The sequence below is a fragment of the Bacillus rossius genome, chromosome 5 (assembly GCF_032445375.1).
Source record: "Bacillus rossius redtenbacheri isolate Brsri chromosome 5, Brsri_v3, whole genome shotgun sequence".
In the NCBI taxonomy this organism is placed as follows: Eukaryota; Metazoa; Arthropoda; class Insecta; order Phasmatodea; family Bacillidae; genus Bacillus; species Bacillus rossius.
In genome coordinates, this window is record NC_086333.1 from 27,643,034 (window position 1) to 27,665,376 (window position 22,343).

A 22,343-nucleotide genomic window follows, 5' to 3' on the forward strand; every position below is an offset into this window, starting at 1 on the left:
TAACAAGTATAAAACGTAAACAAGCACAGTATAACGCACCATTCGTCCTCCATGGATCACACCAGGGGGGTGTAACTTAAATGGGTAGATTGGTTCCTTGAACAACTTTTTTGGACATCCAGTAGATGGCAGCAGCTGCCAACTAACTAGTCATTACAAACATTAAATTAATTATAATTAGTATTTTAATTTGGTATGATTTTAAATCATATTTTTATATTTAAGTTGTACGTATGTTTACAAATATCCTTATAAATATCAAAATATTTTTTCCAACTTCTAATTTTAATACCAGTTTGTTTCTGTAGGTCCTGTTTGCTTTGTTTTGGTAATTTTTTTGATGTGTTTCTGGGTAATTTTGGCGGGTATTGTGTTGTTAGTTATTTAAATTTATAGAAAGTATTAACTTGTTCTTCAAACTGCCATTATCATGGAAAAGAATAGTCATCAGTGTTTTGTGACGGCATGTGCGAATAATGTTCATGTCAACCAAGATGTCTTCGTCTTCAGACTTCCAAGGGCTCCAGAAAAGTAAGCATGATCTTAACTTACATGCTTTTATGACTTTTGGATTTAACCAAAATGCGCCTATTTTATTATTATATTTTTAAAGGTGAATTTATCAGCACGAAATTTCGTTGATTGTAGTAATTTGAGGATTTAACAACGAAAAATTCAAGGCTCGCGTTATTAAGTTTTACACAGAGAAAAAAAACTAAGCACGTAAACAAATGCTACAATGCAAGTTGTTGACAGTGATTTCTTAGAAACTTATATTATTTTTATGAGAGCTCTTTTCAAGGTAAATTCTGAGCCATTTCTGGTGTTAAAATAAAGAATCTTTTTTTTTCTTTTTTCTTTTTTTTTTTAATTTGTGGAATAGCCACAACATCAGAAAATTACCGATATTTGATTTCAGAGCATAGAAGTTGTAAAAGTACACCTACAATAATTTATTGGTAAATGTAGCTTTAGTAAGCTAGTGTTAGTTTTTTGGTTATTTTTTGTATCTTTATGCATGGACATATATTAGGTTTAAAATTTGCTATACAGTAAACTCCCGGTATACCGCGCCCCGATAGATCGCGGAATCGGGTATATCGCGGGTCAAACCATGTCCCCCAATCAGAAATGAATAATAATAATAACAATAACAATAACACAGTAGAACCTCGTTAATTCGTGATGGTTGGGACCGAGATAATCACATATTACCGAATTTCACGGACTAGGGATTAAAAGCCCGGAAGGTCTTGTCAAGCTTCTCAGACACCGGCGTGCAGCTGGGTTAAGGCCAAGGTCATGTGACGTAACATCTCCCGAGGCTTACTGCGCCTTGGCAGCAGATGGATAAAAAATAGTAAACTCTCCATTATTCGTGTTAATTGGGACCCGCCGATGCCCGGATGATTAAAATCCTGTAAAAAAAAAAGTAATAAACCCGGATAATCCGTTCACGGTAAAGGCCATCTTCGAATTAGTCTCGGCTTAAAAAAATACGGCACTGCCTAGCCATTAGTTCACGGTCATTTACAACAGCCGAAGAGAGAAAGATAAGATCGTGCTGAACTTGCACACATAAATTTTGGATACCCCCCCTCCCCTTCTTTCTCATCCCACTTCGTCCAGCCGAATGCCAGCCAGACACGTCACTCGCCAGGAGCCTGCCGTGCGTGCGTTGGCGGGTGGAAACAAACAAAGGGAGAAGGGAAGCAGAAGTCAGGACATCCCCCCTCAAGTTTAAAGAGTGACAAATGTGACAGTTGAAAGGGGGACGACACAAAGGGTCGGTACAAACAGCGTTGCAGAGTTTGGCGAAGGCTTGCAGTGTTTGCCGGCCGCCGGCCCGCGTGACGTTAATTTTAAGCGCTGACAATTTTTACTTCTCTTTTTTTTTCTGCACTTTTAAATCGTCCCGGATTATCCGATTCCCGAATTAGCGCGTCACGGATTAACGAGGTTCTACTGTAATAATAATGGAATAAATGGTTGACAGCCGATTAGGATAATTTTGCGTTGTAACTCACAAACTAAGCATCGGGCAGAAAATAGCCTAGGCGTAGAAAATGTCCGCAGTGAAATTCTAAGCAAGATATCTCCGTACATTATTCCTCTATCTTGTAGTGTTTTCAAATTATGGTCCAATCCAGCCCAGTGTTATTTTCTGAAACACTAGTTCTTAACATTTTTTTAACCCACAAATAAAGCATCGGACAGGGGACCCGATAAAGCCCACCGTCCAGCGACATTATCCAGCGTGACTCTGCCGGGGATTGATTTTGGATAGGTTTGGTTGACGGCAAGCGCTGGGAGAGGAGAGGCGAGCCGAGAATATGCGACCAAGACACCCGGGTAGAGCGGTAGACGGGAGGAGTGGAATATAAGTGCCAGTGATGAGAGGGGCGATTAAGCCGAAAGGAGGGAAGTCTGGTGACCTTGAGTAGTTCACTCATTTCCGTCTGCACACTTCTCGTGTTCACGTGTGTTGACAAGCGGAGACACATAAATGTTTTGTTACAACTTGAACCTACAGACGTAATATTATTCGTTGTATTATACACGTTCATCTTTTTACTTTGGTATAATGTTTTAACATTAAATAGTAAAGTAAATCAGCTAGCGTATTTTTAATCTTTGCCGAGGAATTCCCAGTGGTCCAATACTTACGTGAACCATACTGTACCACTTTTGCCGTGAGGTAGTAAACAAGCCCCGGAAACGTTTATGTGTAGCGGCCTCCCGACCTTTAACCAGAGGCTGGGGAATATAACACTTGCCGATCCGAGCCACACACACTCAGCAACTCGACACAGCGTTTGATGGAATAAGTAAAGACAACGTTTAACATACTTTTTAATACGGCGCCACTGATTGCGCTAAAATTATTTTGGCGCAATTTTTGTATCCCACATGTGACCATTTATAATTTACTGTAAGCATGGATAACAAAGTTTAACCACTTTACACGATAGACGATTCTTTATTTTATATTGTACGAATGCTAGAATCGTTTTTCACGTATCTGCTGCATACTTCTGCAAAAGACACGCTATCTGTAAGTACGTAAATCTAGAATTTTTATTTTGTCAATCAAACTCGGTACTTTGCGATTCATATTCGTTTTGAAGTATTACTATGGCCTTTCTATTTAGAAGACTTTGACCACAGAATCGTGTGTAACCGCACACACTGCACTTACTTTGTTACGGACACTGACGAAGCAGATACTGTGGCTAACACCACGAGACTGGCAGCAGCAGCTTGTGTGCCGCACGTGTGTATGGCGGCGTGTGGCGCGCTCGTAGGCCGTGCGACAAACTGTGCGCCGCATGCGGAAAAAAAAAATTCAACATTTAATATTTATCTTTAAAATTTATTATTTTTATTTTTTCACCCGCGTTTAGTGAAAACTGCTGATGCAAAGTCCGCACAAAGGCGGGCCGTCTATACTGTGCGTGCTTGCCGACCTATTAGAACACAGGCGGTGTTTTATGCCTTTTGACCTTGGTCACATCGAAACATCGCGGTTATGAAACAACGCGGGTAAAAGTTATGTCCCCCGACAACCGCGTTAAATAGGGAGTGTACTGTATTGTGAGAAAATTGCTTCAAATTTTTTTGTCTAATGGTTTATTATCTTTTCTTTTTCAGGTTGATGAAATGGCTTTCTGCTGTCTTGAAATTTGCAGCTGGCATTCCTTCCATCAGTGATCCAAATGAAGCAATTACATATTCATCAAAATTCATTTCTGCAAATTACTTCATTGATTCAGATTTTGTGAATGAAAAGAAGGAAAAATTAAATCACCATGTTTTGCCCTCAGTTTTTTATGCAGCGCTTGCCTCATCTTCATCGCTAAAAGTAACAACTGAAAGTGTTCATTTGATATTCTATGACTACTACGAATATTTAATACCGTTTGTAATATGAAGAAAGAAGAATCCTGTAGAAATGAGAAGTCACAGTTCGAGCCCAGGAAGGATGACCGTCGCGCAGTCCAGTCCTGTCGCAGCCCATATTCGGAAGGGCGAAGGTTTTACGGCGCGTATTCCTGCCGCACGCTAGAGGATGGAGGAGCAACACAACTACCGCAGACATTGACGTGTTGAACCAAGGAGTCTTCGAGAGCCTACACATCTCGTGGGTATCCTGCATCAAGGTTTGGTCCCTTACCCCATCAACCGAAGACTCTCTGTATAGAAGTCCCTGAACTAATTTCAGTTTAAGCGAAACGAACATTGTTTTGACCGATCTAGACTCTGTAATATTATAATGGATATCCTTTGTAAAGAAAACATTTTTAACTTCTTCATCTTTAGATTTAGATTCAAATCCCGGAATCGCGATCCCGATCATGATAGTATGAATCAGTACAGATGGAATTGGTTGTATAATAATGTGTTTTAATTATGTGTTATTAGCTTTTGCTGACAAGTACTGCTTGAACGTACCCAGTGGTCCACGCTCTACAGGACTGATTTTAGTTAAGAATTAATAACTTACTAATTTTACCTTTCATTTTAATGTGTTACTTTAATTGTACGAAATACTTTAAATTACACTTAAATATTTAACATTTGATAGTGAAAACAACTCACTCAAGTGTTAATAGAATTGTTGGATGCTTGAAGTTGATTGTCGTATCTAATTCCATCTGTAGCTTAGAATAAGTTAGTTTAAGGTAATCTTCATGTTAATTGTTGTTTTGTATATGTCAAAGTGTATTGTCACCGTCATAACACACACTACACATGAATATAGACAGTACATTTGGATTTTGATTGCACTTTATTCCATGGTCTAAAGTAATGATATTATTATTTAACGTACCTTCGAAACACCTTACCTTGACTTATACACTCAAGTATCCTAACAAAATTCTTGATACTGAGAGAGTTCGGCTAGAATTGAGCAAATTATTAAATAAATTAGATAATTTCATTTTAGACACTAGCTGGCTCCACAATAATTTTAATATTATAAAACATTTAATGTTTTTAAGCTATATAATTTCTGCAAAGCCTTTAAAAATGGACAGAACATTTAACTTCACAGTATTAATGGTGAAGATTTTACCAATATGAACATAATGAAATTTATCTCAAAACATTTTTCAGAATGAGACAAATACAAGTCTTTGTGCAGAAAATTTGAGGGAAAAAAATACAATCTGTCAATAGTAATATGGTATAATAATCACACAGGAATCTGTCCTCTGAAATTTGAGGTGGGGGTTCATTTTATAATGTTCGTGTAGACATAACTTTGACCATTTTTATTGCGCATTTCTTTCTTTCTACTTTTTATTTAAGGCATTTCAGAACTTCTTTGCAAAAAAAGATTAAAGATTAAAATACGTACATATAATTAACATGTAATGAATTCTTTAACAATAGTAAATTTAATATTCCTGCCTTGATTTAAAACATCCTGCCGGACCGTAGCATGTATTGTATATCCATTCTCAAAAGTTGTTTCACATTTTTCTTCTGTAACTTAGCATATTTACATTTTGTGCAAGTGCAAATGCATACAAAAGAGTGAAAGCACATGTATGTGTACTTTTTGAATGTGTTTGTTTTTAAATTAACTTGTTCTGTGAAACTTCATATTATAAAAAAAAAATTTCTTCCACAATAAAAGAACACGACCTGACTTCCAAACTAATCTAAATTATTACTACCTATAAAATTTACATCAACTTAAGTCATTTTATGATTACAAGGAAAACAAAACTTTATATGTAAAAATTGTAGCATTGCAGTATATATGCCTTTTCTACTAATAAAAGTGTTACTAAGAATGGGTTAGGATGCCAGTCTATTTTATTCTAAATTTATAATTATTTAATAATCATGTTTCTTCAGTTATCCATTGAACTTTGTTTTGCTACTTATATTTACCTAATATAATGTGTAATGAGTTTTTTCTTTTATTTATTTAAATTTTAATATTGTATTATAATTATTTATTACGTTTTTATTAAATTGCAGACGTTGCATAATGATTCTAGATCAAGGGACTGTGTCTGGGGTGATGTGTAGAAAGAGAGGCATATAAGGTCTGTAAGTGCGAGTGAGAACGAAACAGTGATTCCCCAGTAAGAGAGAGACTGTAATGATATCTCATCACTGCGTGGGAACTAGAGGAGAACTATTCTCCCACGGTGTTGGAGAGAGAAGGAGAAAGTGAATCCCCTGTTTCTATGTATGAAAATGGTTTACAGTGGATATGTTCTGTGTTCTGATTGACTTGTAGGCCTCCTGGAAGTCGTTCATTTGTAGTGACCAATGGTGACTTGTTACATTGCTCCACTATGCATGCTCGCCGCTTCGTCACGACTCATGTTCATGCTCATGCTCATGTTCATGTTCGGCGCGTAGCAGCTGCGCAGCTGCACCACCCGATCCCTGTGTGAGGCGCGCGGACTTCCGCTCCCACAGCCGTTATCGCGCCTGGCGCGTAACTTGATGCGCGTCTGGCGCGTAACTCGACGCGCACCTATCGCCAGGTGCCCGCTCCTTTGGCTGTCTGCGCGTCGCGTCCGTTTCCGCGCGATTCCTTTATTCCTACGCGAGCCCTTATTGGTACACTAATTTGAAACACAAAAAAATTTGAAAAATTTGAAGGAAAAAAAAATTTGAAAATTAATTTTTTAGAAAATGAAAGCCACACTAGTCGGGCGCCATTTTGACGCCGTCCCCGCTACCTCTGACTATTTAGACGTGATTTTTGCTCGGGTTCGTGATCTCAGGGAAGGTTCGGCCTTGTGGCTAGAGGTAGGAGTTAACGCAGTAGGGCCCCCCGAGCTGTTATGGCCACTCGGGACGCCTGAAGAATAACACAAAGTTTAGTTGGTGAATTTAATACAGCACAGCCCAATACATGGTGCTGCCCGTTCTGGCCGTAACGGTTTGCCCGACGCGACTAGTCACACGCGCAGCTCACTTCCTCAGTGGCGGCTCACGATTTTAATGCGCGTGAGGGGCGGACTGGTACACGTGATGCGAAAGTTACAAAATACACTCTGACATGGCGCACGATATCTCGACGAACAATACACTTCACTATTACATAGCTCTTAATAAACTGGGCTAGCAACACGTAGGCCCGTATCTCCGGCGACTCTACGTGATGTCTAGATGTGTCCCAGGGACTGAATCGTTATTATGTTCGATGGCACGCGTCGCCTGCTGGCTGCCCCGTGCGGGCCAAAACTATGTAGCCCGTAGGCTAGGTTGGGGCGTGAAGCGCCGACGTAAATACACAAAAACTCCCCACAGTACTTACGTATGACGTAGAACACTCATCTCGGAGCACTGATTTAATTAAGTTAAGTACCTCATGGTAAATTTAGGCCGACCGCGGAACTGTACGTGAGAAAGGTTGAAAAGAAATTACACTATTGAAAACTACATGTCGGTGAAAGCAAAGGTTGAAGGTTCCGCGTTGCGCGCAGGCTGCCGGCCTGGTTGAGTTCTCAAAGGACACTCCCGGTATCGCCGTGCGCGACCCCCCTCCCCCGCCAGCCCTCCCGCGGAAACGTGTGAATTTCGCGGGAAACTGAACCGGCCAGGTTCGGGACAAATCGCACAGTGAAACATGATTTTGCAAGGACTGAATTATTAATTAATGAAAAATAATGTTGAATAAAAACCTGTGGAAAACATAATTATAATAATTTGTTGTAGTGCGGCGGAAGGATATGCCACACCCGGCCGGATCCTTCCGCCGGCGCAGCACTCGTTGCATGGCGTTCGCCTCGTCGCACGCACTACCCTTTGCTGCGCGCACGGGGGCATTCGGTGCACACGCTTTTGCGAGACGTTGATGAGGCATAGCGGTCTATGCAACATAGAGGAGCATTGGCGGTCGGCGTCAAACCATGCACAATTAAAAACGCAGGAGTAGTAATACATAAAAACAAGTTACTCAAGCAAGTGGTTCTACACACGAAAATATTTCATATTTACTATTCATTTACCTGTAAATCCCCAATATATTCCAAGTATGTTGGGTCAAACCTAACTCTAGAGTTATCTCACTAATATTAACTATTAAAGTTACTGTTATAAAACAGAAATATTTTATTAAAATAATAAAGTTGAGAATTTTTTACTATTGATTTTTTCGTTTTCTAAAATTTGGGTACATTTGCGTACCCGAGCAAGTCTTGTCGGGTACCAGGTACAGACACAGTAATTCGGGTATGTGTACCCGAATTCGAGTACGTCTGGCAACACTGCGTAGCATGTGGCTTCAACTACGTCACAGCATGCCATCTCCTGACAATTCCTAACTCCATGACAAAAGCTAACGTTACACATTATAATAGAACCTTCATGATGTGATACTACATCATATCACAGAACACTGAAACTTTTATTTAAATAATTTATTTATGTTTTTCCGTATGTGTTTGCCAAATTGATATATCTTTCATGTTAATTAACTTCTGTTATTTGTTTTGGATATTGCTTTCAGCTTTGAAACATTTCTCTATGTTAATAATGTTAAATGTAATATCTTTTAAATGCTTAATTCAAGGCCAGTCATTGGCCGATAGATCGGCGGATCTTTTAAAGACATTCTATTAATTTAGAAGAGAGAAGGCCATCTTGTGGTTTGTGTGTGTGCTATCGCGTCGGGCCTTGCCGACGCGACATTTTAAATTAGTTCATAGCATCGCTACATCTCCCAAATTGGCGAGAAAATACGCCCCGAGCTTCAGAGAAGGTTTGATAATATTGGTTTTATTGGGGTTTAATCTGAAAACCAGATTTCGGCAAATCATCAGGTATGACTATATGCCATGGTAATTCCTGAACTGTCGCAGGATCGTGTCATAGTACCAATTGTGTTTGTGACCATTTGCTGCCTGATAATTATAATTATTTTGAATACTCGTAAAGCCTCTAGTCTCTTGAAATTATGGCACATTTAATGTTTAATACGACTACACTCAGTGGTCTTGAACTATTTTGAATCTCATGCGAACCGACGAATTTCTGAACTAGTAAAATTTATTTTTATCTCCAAACAAATGAACTTTTGTATCTTCTGTGCCCAACGTAATTTAAATAGCTAAATAATATGTTGTTTTACTTTTATTCGTATGTGTAAGCAACCTTGTTTGTAATTTAATTTTTCTAAGGTTAAATAATAAATTTATTATAATTAGTATTCAATTTATTTTTATATTTAATAAATAGTTAAGTTGGGTACTTTAGGATACTGGCACCCATTTGACGACGTACCTCCTCTTTATTAAACAAAAACCCGGGTCACAGTCCTGTCCGCGGCGCAACACTCCAGCCATGGCCCTAGTAGTGCCCCCACTCGCCACCAGATGGCAGTTGTAAATATAAAGAGACAATGTGACGTCGTCCGGGCCTGCGGCCCCTTTGAGCCCGATATGACACCGCCCAACCACCGTCTCTCTTCAAACTTCCCGCTCGTGCGTGCGTGTGTGCGTGTGTTTCCAGCCCAGCAAGAGGGCGCTTAGATGCAGTGCGCCGCACCCCTAAATGTGTAATTAATAATGTAACCCTTTTTCTTTCATTCTTTTGCCCCAGTGTTTTGTAATCATGTGTTTCTTCAATTTAAATATTATGTTAATGATAAAACTATAGACGTTGCCCGGGCGGACCCGAATAGGCACAGACTTGGACGAGGGTAGAAATGTTTTATAATAATTCTCAATAACTACATAAACATTAATGTATTTTAAATTGCCAGTAATTTTTATATATTTATTAATGTAATCTATGATTTACTTAACTTTCGCCGGGGCACGGAATCGCAGAATGTTGTAACGGTAATTGTGTTCGGCGCGAAGGGCGCCATGTTGCCACCTGCAAACCATGATCTCACCCCAGTCGTTCTCTCCCGCCAGCCGAGGGCGGTCGTGTCGCTGCCTTGAGGCGACCACGTGCGTGGCTCGCCTCCTCCTCTAAGCCGATTCGTGCCTCGGGCGTTTTCTCAGTTGTACCAGTGAAGGAACGTGTACGGATATAAATCGTGAGTAAAATAAATCAATTAACTGTGTTTCGTGTAATTGTGTTCGGAGGACCACGTGGGACCCCAACCTGGTCGGCGGCGTGTGGGACGCCCTGAGAACCCACTGCGTATTAGAAGCGTGCCCGACGCTGAGAGCGGGATTAGGTAGGTTCGAGAGCAGCGCGTTTCATATCTAGAGGGCCAAATATCTCGCCGCACACGGGCCACGTAACGCCCTGGGTCAGAGTCTCTCGCCGGGTCCACATGCCCACTCACGTGGTGGCGCCCACTATTTAGTACCGATAATTTCTCCATAACACCGTACGCCCTCAAATGTATTATAGTTATGTTATATATGTTATTAATGTAAATATTTATGTAGATTATTGAGTGTATATTGTAAGTATGTTTTGTAGACGTGTAAATAATATTGTATATGCAAAAGATCAAAAGAGAAAGAAATATGTAAAACTTTAACACAAATAATTGTAGACAAAACGTGTATAAATTGTGCGGGCTAACAAGCCTAAAAACACTAGTTACTAATTGTTTTCGGGAAAAAAAAGTCCTAATGTTGATTACATCTGTTATTAGTGTCAACTGAGAATTTATTTGCATTTTCATAGCTGTTAGGTGCACAAATATAAATATTATATCTTGTATTAATGTACTTTTTAATATTAAAATTTCATTAGTTTTATTATTAAACGAGTCTGTGCACGCACTGAGCTCTGAGCGTACGTTGATGTGGGACAATAACCAAACGACTCGTAACAATTTCGCTTTGCGCCTCTCCTTCAACGCCTTCCCCTGCGCTTCCTCCCCTACATTATTTCCCTTCTTTATCCCTTATTCGTCGTTCCTGCTCCCTCCCCTTTCACAAGCTCCGCCCAAGTGACCGTCATCTGCGATCGGGTTCTGCGCACATTGGCCGTGGTGTTGTTCCAGGCGAATTCTGAACTGATACTAAAGTACCTGATACTTTTCAAGTGTACTCGTTTGCCATTCCTGATACAGGCGCGTATCAGTGTCAAAGTATCAGGTTGATACTTTTCGACCCACCTCTAACCTGGGCACAACTTATCTAGTTATAGTCTAGTATTAAGAAGGGGAGTTAGTCATGGCGCCAATTGCAGCCATGGCTGGCCAATCCCCGAACAGGCACACAATGCATGCTCCCTTGTCTGCATGGCTTAAACCCAGCATGAATAGGCGTAAAGGCTTCGGCCTGGGACGCACCTAGAGTCTTCCCTAACCCAGACCCTCCCAAACAAAATACACTTAGTTTTAGTTAGATTAGGAAAAATAAAATAAAATTGCCTAGACAGCTCTCCTCTCCCAGCCAATCTGGGAGACGAAACACCATTGTGAGCTCTCCTCTCTCCCAGCCAATCTGGGAGAATAAATACTGACACAGGCAAAAGTGATATTATTTGCTTGCCTTCCTCATTTTCCTTTCCTCAGCCAGCGACTCTTCGTGAGGCCGCGGGCTTCCTTCTCTCTCTCTCTCTCTCTCTCTCTCTCTCTCTCTCTCTCATTTTACCTCTCTCTGCCCACCCATCCGCTAGCGACTCTTCGTGAGACCGCGGGCATCCCTCTCTCCAACCTCCATCCTTTCCGCTAGCGACTCTTCGTGAGACCGCGGGCATCCCTCTCTTCTACACCCAATCTTCCTGCTAGCTACTCCTTGTCAGCACGTCCTCGGTCAGCTGCACTGGGCCGAACGGTCCACTCCCGCCTCAGAGTGTGAGGCTGCTTTACCCAAGAGCTGGCGCCGGGCAAACAACACAACAACTGAACGACCGAGCGACGTCCACCCCGTCTCCACATCTTCACCAGAGACGAGGCCGCGGCACATTAACGATTCAGAAGGACATGACAAGGAGAATTTTTACTCTGTAACTGTGAAGGGTCTTACACCGCATAGTGGGGCATTACAGAGTAAATTGGAGCCGCATCGTGGGGCCCTGTATTTTGTTGTACAACATTATTGTATAATTTCAAGACATGAACACTAGAGGGAGGAATAAGACCAAAGGCAACACTAGTTCGAGGGACAGCAGCATGTCCGAAGATGACACTATCGCCATCTCTGTAGCACAAAACACAGAGGATAATGAACTTAGCCAGCCCACAAAACAGTTAGAAAATACAGGTTCAGTGACTACAACCTTGGCAATATGGATGTAGCTACTATGTTCCAGTGCCTTGTGTCTAGGTTAGATGCTATGAGTGCTGACACCACAAAGTTGAGTGCAGAAATGAACGCCAGGTTTGATTCTAACACTGCGGAAAAACAACATAGTATCTTCAGCTTAGAAAATAACCTTAAATTAGAGCTGCAGGAGGTTACTGATAGTGTAGCAGCTGTGTCCAGTCGGGTAGCTATACTCTAAACACACACCGAGCTGAAGCTAACCCAAATACAGAATAACTGTCTAGGCACTACTCATAAAATACAAGAGGAGGTAAGCAGTATTTCAGGACGTTTAGAACAAGTAGCACAACAGGCTGCACAAAATCACTGTGGTCTGGATGAGCTAAATGGGGTAGTGGAGCATCAGATACGCAATCGGATTACAAATATTACTCGCAAACAGAATGAACTAGGAAACCAATTGGAGGAGCGAGTAGGGCAGTTAGAGAACAGAATGCTCACCCTTAGGTTAGACAAACTACTAGATAAACAGAACACAACTGCCGTTGCGCCTATGGCTAATGCCCCAGAGTCTGTTTCCCCAATTGCTACACCACATTCAGTTCCTATATTTGACCAAGTAGCTGTTATGCACCACCCGGCCAGACAATGGTCAGAGGCCATACCACGGTTTGCTGGAGGGGAAAATGAGAACCCGATGAGGTTCCTAAAAAAATTTGAGGAATACTCAGCTATGTTCAAGCTGAACAATGACGAAAAATTAAAATGTCTGAACACCGCCCTCCGCGAACACGCATACTATTGGTAGGAGGTTATACAATCATCTACCCACACTTTAGCTGACTTTCAAACTCAGTTTAGACAGCAGTTCTGGAGCGTACGCATACAAGGGAAAACAGCCAGATTACACGGGGTGAAAAATTTGATCAAAAGAAAAACAAGTCCCTTGAAGCTTATCTTTCCAGCATGTTTGAATGTACTAGGTACTTAGACCTACCTATGAACGATGAGGAATTTATTTTGACGTCGTACCGACCATGGCCTTTAAGCCCGTGCTCCGCACCGCCAGTACCGTATCCCGTTTTCGGAGCGCGCCTCTTGCCCAGCAGGATTGAGTCAGGCGAGCGCCCCGGGCGTGACCTCAATAGACAACAAACCTCATTAACAGTCACCACGGCCACTGGCCTTAATTAAAATGCCCGTGACTATGATCGTGTCAGATTAGAAGAAATCCAACTAAAACGGCTCACAGTGAGACAATATGTTGATAAATTTACAGTCGCCAACTTGATGCCACAATTCAAATAATTAAATACTACTATAAAACAGTTGTTAAGCCTTAAGCACACAATTACCAGGTGCTACCTTTTAATTGAGCACCTGGAACGTGTTTTTAGCTTATAATAGAGCAAATTAAGTTAATATAAGTTTTTTGACGCCGACTCACAAAGAAGAGAAAGTTTCACTTCCTTGCGAGGCGGCCATGTCCGGCAGTCTCGAACCACTCCGCGCCGGGAACAGACGTGTGTCCGTGGGCAGCATCCAAGTTTTCTTTCTGTGATCATTTTATTTTTGCACTAAATATTTAAATTTAAACCTCTTATTAATTCATAAGCTGCCCACGTCGACTCGGCGCGTATTTTACGGAACCGGGCCTATCCCGACCGTCTTCATCGTGATACTGCGCTGCAGATCGTATCACTCACGTAAGTGTTTCGCCGAATTTAGGAGCCCGCTCATAGAGCCCCCCCTGCACCCGTTAATGTTCGGCGCTGGCCATCTCCAGCGAGCATCGACCCGCGTCCCGCGAGACTGCCGCGGTAACCACTAGTATCGCATAGTGTTATGTTTTTTCTGTGTTAATTGTGTAACGGCTAGACGTCGCCAAGTGTTGGTGAGAGTGTTTTGTAGCGGGACTAGATTAAAGGTAATTCTCACCAACTCGTGTATACTAATTTTCCGGAGTCTCCCATCCTCCACACGGCCAAGCGGCCTTCACAATCAAGGGAGAGCCATTCAGGGTAGATTCAAGCCGTGTACCTGGCGGGGCACACGGGGGCAGAGTACCCACGACCCAACACCAACGGCCTAGCAGCCCGCTAGCCTGGCGCCCCTCCAGACAACAAGAGCACTGCGACGCCCGTAGCGCCCGTCAGGTACCCCCCAGGCCTTTCACATAGGTCGGGTGACGGCAAATGGCGCCCTTGCGTTGGGCATAACTACAGCCGAAAATCAGACAAAGGGGACAGAAGACGGCCATTTTGGACGCGCGCAGTGGAATTTGGCACACAGAAGGGCAGCACAAAGGGACCACCCGGAAGCGCGCGTCACCGCCCACCCCGACCCTCGCCAACTTTCACTTTCACCCCCACCCCTCCCCTTTGGGCCTTCAGCGAACATCCTCGCCCGCACACCACCACCCCCCCATCCACCTTCACATCCTCGCGCTCTCCGCTTTGTGCGGCTGTCCGGGCGCTCTCGACCGCCGCTACACACGGCTATCCGCATCCCCCCTTCGCAGTGGCCAGTTTCGGCCAGCGGCCCGAATCAGCGCGCGCGCCAACCCCCCTCACCATTCTTCATTCATCGGGAGTCTGTTTGTAAACAGAGCCACGTGCGCGCACGAAGCGACTGTCAACACCGACGCGCCGCATGACGCAATGGCAGACAGACTCAAGATGAACACCTGTCGAGTCTGCTACTGGCCACAGGGCAGGGACCTGGTAACGGGGAAAGCGAACCCTCTACAGACATGTAAATGCGCACCGGATTACAACTTGCCGGCAATCAAGGTCGAAGCGCTCATAGAACCGTGGCACAACAGCACGGAGACGGAATTACAGGCGCGAACACCACTGGTGGACCACACACCCCTACCTAGCCGTAGCACCCCGGCCATCACCGCCCCCCCAACCACCCACGCCAGCGACTGGAGCTCGCACCCTGGCCGCGCGACGCACGCGCTGGACATCACCGAGGCCAAGTGCGTGTGGCCCGGCCTGGAAGACCTGGCACGAGCCCTGCCGCCCCACAGAGCGACTCTGCTAGAGTTCCGCAGAGCCCCGCACGAGGACCCAGGGGAATTCCTGACGCAGTGCGAGGCGCGCCTGACCGGGTGCCGGACGCACCAATCGGAGTGGGCAGAGCGGGTCAGCGAGCAGCTGCGAGGGACCGCTCGGAGCTGGTGGAGCATGTGGGGCCGGTTTTCCATGCCATGGGGCGAGTTCACGGACACGTTCCGACACCGGTTCGACACAGGATCGCCCCTCGTCGAGTGTTCCGCCTCATTCTATGGGGCTCGGCAGAAGGACAGCGAGGCAGTGGAGGCGTTCATCACCACTAAACTCCAATTGTTTCGCCGCATCTCGCCCGGCACCCCCTGGTCCGGGGCACTGCCCATCATCACGGGCTTAGTGAGGGACGAGCTGCAGCCCTTCCTGCGTCGCTGCCACACCGGCGGTGTAGCGGAGTACGTGCAGGAAGCACGCGAGACGGAATGCAACTTCAAGAGAGCCTGCAAGCGCGGCCCGACCACGAGCTCTCGAGGGGGTGACAGCCCACCAGAAGCCTGGCGGAACACCGCAATACGGGAATCACCCTCACACCAACACCGAGGACTACGAGCCATCGAGGCGCCGCCAACTTGGCGAGCGGAGCGACCGCGGGATGCCGGAGCACGGGAGCAAGTCCCCCTGTGTCGCTTGGGATGCCCGCGTGGCGAACGTCACTGGCACAGCGAGTGCCCGCGGGGATTCTGGGCGGCGCGACCCACCACACCGCCGCGCCAGGAGACGCACGTGGTACCACCTCCGCCACAGCGCACCAGCCCGGCCCAGTCGGGAAACGACCCCCGGGGGGACCGGGGTTATAGACCCCTCCCCCCGCACAGACCATCAACCCCGCGCCTGGCGCCTCCCGACCTTGGGACAGCTGGGCCGCCCGCGGGACAACCTGTTCTGCATCCCCGTGGAGGTGAACGGCCGGCCAGCTGCCGCGCTCGTCGACACCGGAGCGAGCGACGTGTTCGTACGCCCCGCGTTCGTGCCCGCAGGCGCGTTGCGTCCGGGCAGCGGCGAGCTGCGCCTGGCTGCCACCACACACACCGGGCGGATGCTGGGGCATGCTGAGATAGTGGTGAGTACGCAGGAATTGAACAGTAGTGTGTCCGCAGTAGTCGTGCAAGATTTGTGTGAGGAGGTGGTGCTAGGACTCCCCTGGTTGGTCCAGCAAGATGCGGTCTTGGAGCTAGGATCCCCCCGCCTCAACCTGGGAAGAGCCGAGAGGTACGTGGTGTACGCACTAGGACAGACGCCCCCCCGACAGGACGCGGTGCTGACCCTGGCGGACGTGCGCCACGACGTCCCCCCCTCCTACCAGGCTGAGGTAAACAAGGTCCTCGCCGCCCGACCCGAAGTGTTTGTAGTGGACGGAACCTTGAGGCAGACCACCGTCACCGAACACTGCATCCCCACCCTGACTGATGACCCAGTGTTCGACCCGCCTCGCGGCTACGGGTTTCGCGAGCAGCGAATCATCCGGGAGCAGGTGGACGAGATATTGCACGACGGAGTCATCGAGCCGTCCCACAGCCGGTACAATGCGTGCATTGTGCTGGCCAACAATAAAGATGGGACAAGCCGATTTTGTGTGGACTTCCGGCCGTTAAATGCATTGACCCGTCAGCACCCCGCCCCCCCAGATTAGCGTCGAGGCCGCCGTAGCCGGCTTGGGAAGGGCCCAGGTCTTCAGCACCTTGGACCTGAAGTCCGGGTACTGGCAAGTGCCCATACGACGCGGGGACCGGGAGAAGACGGCATTCACGGTGCCAGACGGACGGAGGTTCTAGTTCAAAGCCATGCCGTTCGGCCTAAAGTGCGCCCCGTCCACCTTCCAGTGCATGATGACCCGTGTGCTGGAGGGCTACATCGGGCAGTTCGCCCTAGCATACCTGGACGACGTCATAGTGTACTCAGACACCTGGGAGGACCACTGCCGCCATCTGGCCTTGGTGTTGGAGCGGTTGGCCTCAAACCACCTGACAGCCAACCCAGCCAAATGCCATCTCGGAGCCGCCGAGGTCGACTTCCTGGGCCACGTGGTCAACGCGGAGGGGAACCGCCCCCAACTAGGTCACCTCCAGCAGATCGCGATGGCAGAAGTCCCACGCACCCGGAAGCAACTGCAGTGCTTCATTGAGCTGCTGAACTGGCTCCGGAACTATATTCCGAATTTTTCACAGGTCATCGCGCCTCTGACGGACCTGTTGTCGCCCCAAGTCCGCTACCACTGGGGCTCGCCCGCCCAGACGGCATTCGAGGCCGTCAATAGCGCGTTCACCCGGTGCCACACACTGGCCCGCATCGACCCCGAGCGCCCACTCGTCCTCCAGACGGACGCAAGCGCCCTGGGAACCGGAGCCGTGCTGTACCAGGTGAACGACCACGGAGAACGGCAGGTGGTGGACTATGCCAGCGTGAAGTTCGGCGCGGCGGAGAGGCGGTACCACAGCAACGAACAGGAGTGCTTGGCGGTGGTGTGGGCCGTGAAGAAATACCGTCCACACCTGGAGGGCAGGCATTTAACCCACCGCACCGACAACCGCTGCCTCACCTGGCTCCACACCATGCAGGGGAGGAAGGGGAAGCTGATTCGCTGGGCGCTGCTCCTACAGTCGTTCGACTTTACGGTCGAGCACGTGCCAGGCGCGGAAAATCAGCTCCCCGACCTGCTCTCACGTGAGCCAGATGGCAGACGGGAGGTGCTGGACAAGGAGGAGTGCGGCGAAATCCTGCCTCCATCCCACACCAGCACGACTGCCGACGGACACCCTACCTGCACCCGCCTCACGCTCGGCGTAGAAGGGACCGAAGACCCTCCCAGTACCGAGGCCGACCTGGAGCAGCGCGTCCTCACGGCCCAGCACCGCTCGCCGGACGCCGACCGGCGCCGCGAGACAGCGCGCGGAGGAGACCACCCCGCCTGGCAGCTCCGGGACGACCGGATCATGACCAGACCGCCGGGGGAAGAGGACGAGTGGAAGACCTACGTCCCACCCGAAGCGCGCGAGACAACACTGCGATTCTACCACAATCATGACCTCGCCGGACACCCGGGCTCGGACCAGACCCGGAGAGCCGTCTGCCGGTACTACCACTGGCCGGGGGTGAACCGGGATGTCCGGGTCTACGTCTGGGAGTGGAAGACCTGCCAGCGCCGCAAGTCCCGCCGAGGAGACGGTACACAACAGCAGCCTCGCCAGCCGTCAACACCGTTCCAGACGCTCGCGCTGGACGTGATGGGGCCGAACCCCTGCTCGCCGCGGGGTAAGCGCTTCCTAGTGGTCGTGACCGACATGTTCACCCGCTGGACAGAAGCCTACCCCTGCGGCAACGCACGGGCGGCCACCATCATCGAAGTCCTGAGGCGCGAGTTCCTCACTCGGTTCGGCTACCCGGAGTCCGTCTTGACGGACAACGGCAGCCAGTTCCTGGGGGCCCGGTGGAGAGGGTGGTGCCAAGAGGCACACATCATCCACCACACCACATCCTCATACCACCCCAGGGCCAATCCGACCGAGCGCAGGAATCAGGATCTGAAAACTCAACTGCGGCTGCGCCTAGGGGAGGACCACACCCAGTGGGACCGCCACGTCGCCGACGCACTGTTCTGCGTCCGGTGGCGCGTTAACGCGGCCCCTGGGATGACCCCCGCCGAGATGATCCAGGGGCGTAACCTGCCGCTGCCAGGCGAGCTGGCAACACACGGCGTACCGCACCCAGGAGAGCAACCGGAGGAGCGCGACGAGCGACGAACCCAGGAGCACGACGCGGCACGTGCAAGACATGCCCGCTACAGTCAGGGAATCACGCCCCAGACAGCGCGACCCCTGGCACAACTGCGGGCCGGTGATCGGGTGTACGCCCGAGCGTACCCCCTGTCGGCTGCGCCGCGCAATTACTGCGCCGGACTCGCTCCCTGCTGGGTGGGGCCCTACACCGTGACGCGGCGCCTGGGGACGACGTCCTACATGGTGGACTTGGGCGGCCGCCACGTGCAGAAGAGCCACCGGGACCACCTGCGTGTGGCAGCGACCCCCGGGGAACCACTCCCAGCCGAACTAGAACATGGGGACACAGCAGATGGACCAGACATCCCCCTTGATGCACTCCCTCCTGGAGGACTGGAGCAACAGCGAGAGGAAGCCGAGTACACCGCTCCAGACGAGCCCGAGTACCTCACCAACAGGGAACTGGACGCGGACGCACCCCACGACCCCGGCGAGGCACCCTGTCCTGCAGAAACCGCGCCACGAGGGGAGGCCCCCGAGAGCGAGCCGCCCCCGCGGCATGAGGCACCTACGGAGACTCTTACCACGCCACGCCGGCGGAGAAGGGGCCGGCCCCGCCACGCCAGGTGCCGGGTGACAGAAGTCGCGTGGGACGACTCCGAAGACCCCGCCAGAGCGACCCCTGACCCCGAACCCATCATATCCGACCCAGACGAGGACGAAGAGGAATCGCCCCCGAGCCCGACCAGAGGTGGTTGGGGGCATGCGGCCTCCCTTGCCGACGCAACTTTCCGCGTCACCGTCACACAACCGCGCGAGGAGGGGGCTGGACGTCCCAGACGGACACAACGCAGACCAGCGAGGCTGCAGGTTTCGTCCTGAACACCACCCCGGGGCGGAGCTCACCCAGCCCGGCGCTGATACCCGAGCGGGAATGCCAGCCCTACGGACGGCAATGCCCGACGAGCCCCGAGGAAAGTAGCCCGCGAGAGCGCTCCCGACGGGAGCGCCGACCCCCGGCCCACCTGGCCAAGTACGTCCTGGGCAGTCTCGTCACGCCGCCCCACACATCACGCGCCGCGGCGCCGCCTCCCGGCCCAGCTGCCCACGCAGCGACCGAGGCAGCGTCCGCCTGCGCCAGCACCTCATGCCCCACGGCGCCGCCTCCCGGCCCAGCTGTCCACGCAGCGCCTGAGGCGGCGTCCGCCTGCGCCGACACTCCATGCGCCGCGGCGCCGCCTCCCGGCCCAGCTGCCCATGCAGCGACCGAGGCAACGTCCGCCTGCGCCAGCACCTCATGCGCCGCGGTGCCGCCTCCCGGCCCAGCTGCCCACGCAGTGACCGAGGCGGCGTCCGCCTGCGCCGCCACTTCATGCGCCGCGGTGCCGCCTCCCGGCCCAGCTGCCCACGCAGCGACCGAGGCGGCGTCCGCCTGCGCCTACACCTCATGCGCCGCGGCGCCACCTCCCGGCCCAGCTGCCCACGCAGCGACGGAGGCGGCATCCGCCTGCGCCAGCACCTCACGCGCCGCCGGCGCTAAGGCGCCACGCGCTATGCGATCGCGTGTCGAAGGGTGCCGGCTGAGCTAGGGGGTCGTCTTACCGCGGGAGCGGGAACATTGGGCGGAGACGGGCTTCCACTGGGGGGGGGGGGCCCTTTGACGTCGTACCGACCATGGCCTTTAAGCCCGTGCTCCGCACTGCCAGTACCGTATCCGGTTTTCGGAGCGCGCCCCTTGCCCAGCAGGATTGAGTCAGGCGAGCGCCCCGGGCGTGACCTCAATAGACAACAAACCTCATTAACAGTCACCACGGCCACTGGCCTTAATTAAAATGCCCGTGACTATGATCGTGTCAGATTAGAAGAAATCCAACTAAAACGGCTCACAGTGAGACAATATGTTGATAAATTTACAGTCGCCAACTTGATGCCACAATTCAAATAATTAAATACTACTATAAAACAGTTGTTAAGCCTTAAGCACACAATTACCAGGTGCTACCTTCTAATTGAGCACCTGGAACGTGATTTAGCTTATAATAGAGCAAATTAAGTTAATATAAGTTTTTTGACGCCGAATCACAAAGAAGAGAAAGTTTCACTTCCTTGCGAGGCGGCCATGTCCGGCAGTGTCGAACCACTCCGCGCCGGGAACAGACGTGTGTCCGTGGGCAGCATCCAAGTTTTCTTTCTGTGATCATTTTATTTTTGCACTAAATATTTAAATTTAAACCTCTTATTAATTCATAAGCTGCCCACGTCGACTCGGCGCGTATTTTACGGAACCGGGCCTATCCCGACCGTCTTCATCGTGATACCGCGCTGCAGATCGTATCACTCACGTAAGTGTTTCACCGAATTTAGGAGCCCGCTCATAGAGCCCCCCCTGCACCCGTTAATGTTCGGCGCTGGCCATCTCCAGCGAGCATCGACCCGCGTCCCGCGAGACTGCCGCGGTAACCACTAGTGTCGCGTAGTGTTATGTTTTTTCTGTGTTAATTGTGTAACGGCTAGACGTCGCCAAGTGTTGGTGAGAGTGTTTTGTAGCGAGACTAGATTAAAGGTAATTCTCACCAACTCGTGTATACTAATTTTCCGGAGTCTCCCGTCCTCCACACGGCCAAGCGGCCTTCACAATCAAGGGAGAGCCATTCAGGGTAGATTCAAGCCGTGTACCTGGCGGGGATCGCGGGGGCAGAGTACCCACGACCCAACACCAACGGCCTAGCAGCCCACTAGCCTGGCGCCCCTCCGGACAACAAGAGCACCGCGACGCCCGTAACGCCCGTCAGGTACCCCCCGGGCCTTTCACATAGGTCGGGTGACGGCAATTTCCATGTTTCTAGGACAATTACCTCATAAGTATCAGCTACATCTAACAGGAAGGAATTTTTCAAACATTACTGAGTTCAGAGAACAGCTATTAGCTTTCGACAGGTTAGAGCGGCAGGCGCGTGGTAGCAGCTCGGAGCACGAGGAAGCACCGGCACAAAAGGCATCTCCACTTTATCAACAGTGGCAATGTGACCAGCCAAAAGTACACGTCAACACCGCTAATTGGAAATTTCACCATACTGGAAAATGGAACAATCGACAATACAGGCCGCACAAAACTAACAGCTGGAGTGAAAAGCGAGGTTGTCCCTGCAGCGAGGAGGACGAGCCGAGCCATAACCTGTACCGGAACAAGAAACAATAGCGTGGTGAGGGACATGAACAGCGGCCTCCCAGGTACGAGTACCCAGAGCGACCTAGATCTCCACGTCAGGGGTACCAATACCGATTGCCGAGATCACCGGAGCAGCAGCAACAGCTGGTGTTCTCTCCCAGTGGAGCTGAAGCGGTCCAGTCAGCGAACAGCACGACGAGTTTCCCCACTCTCAACTTCTTCCCGTCCA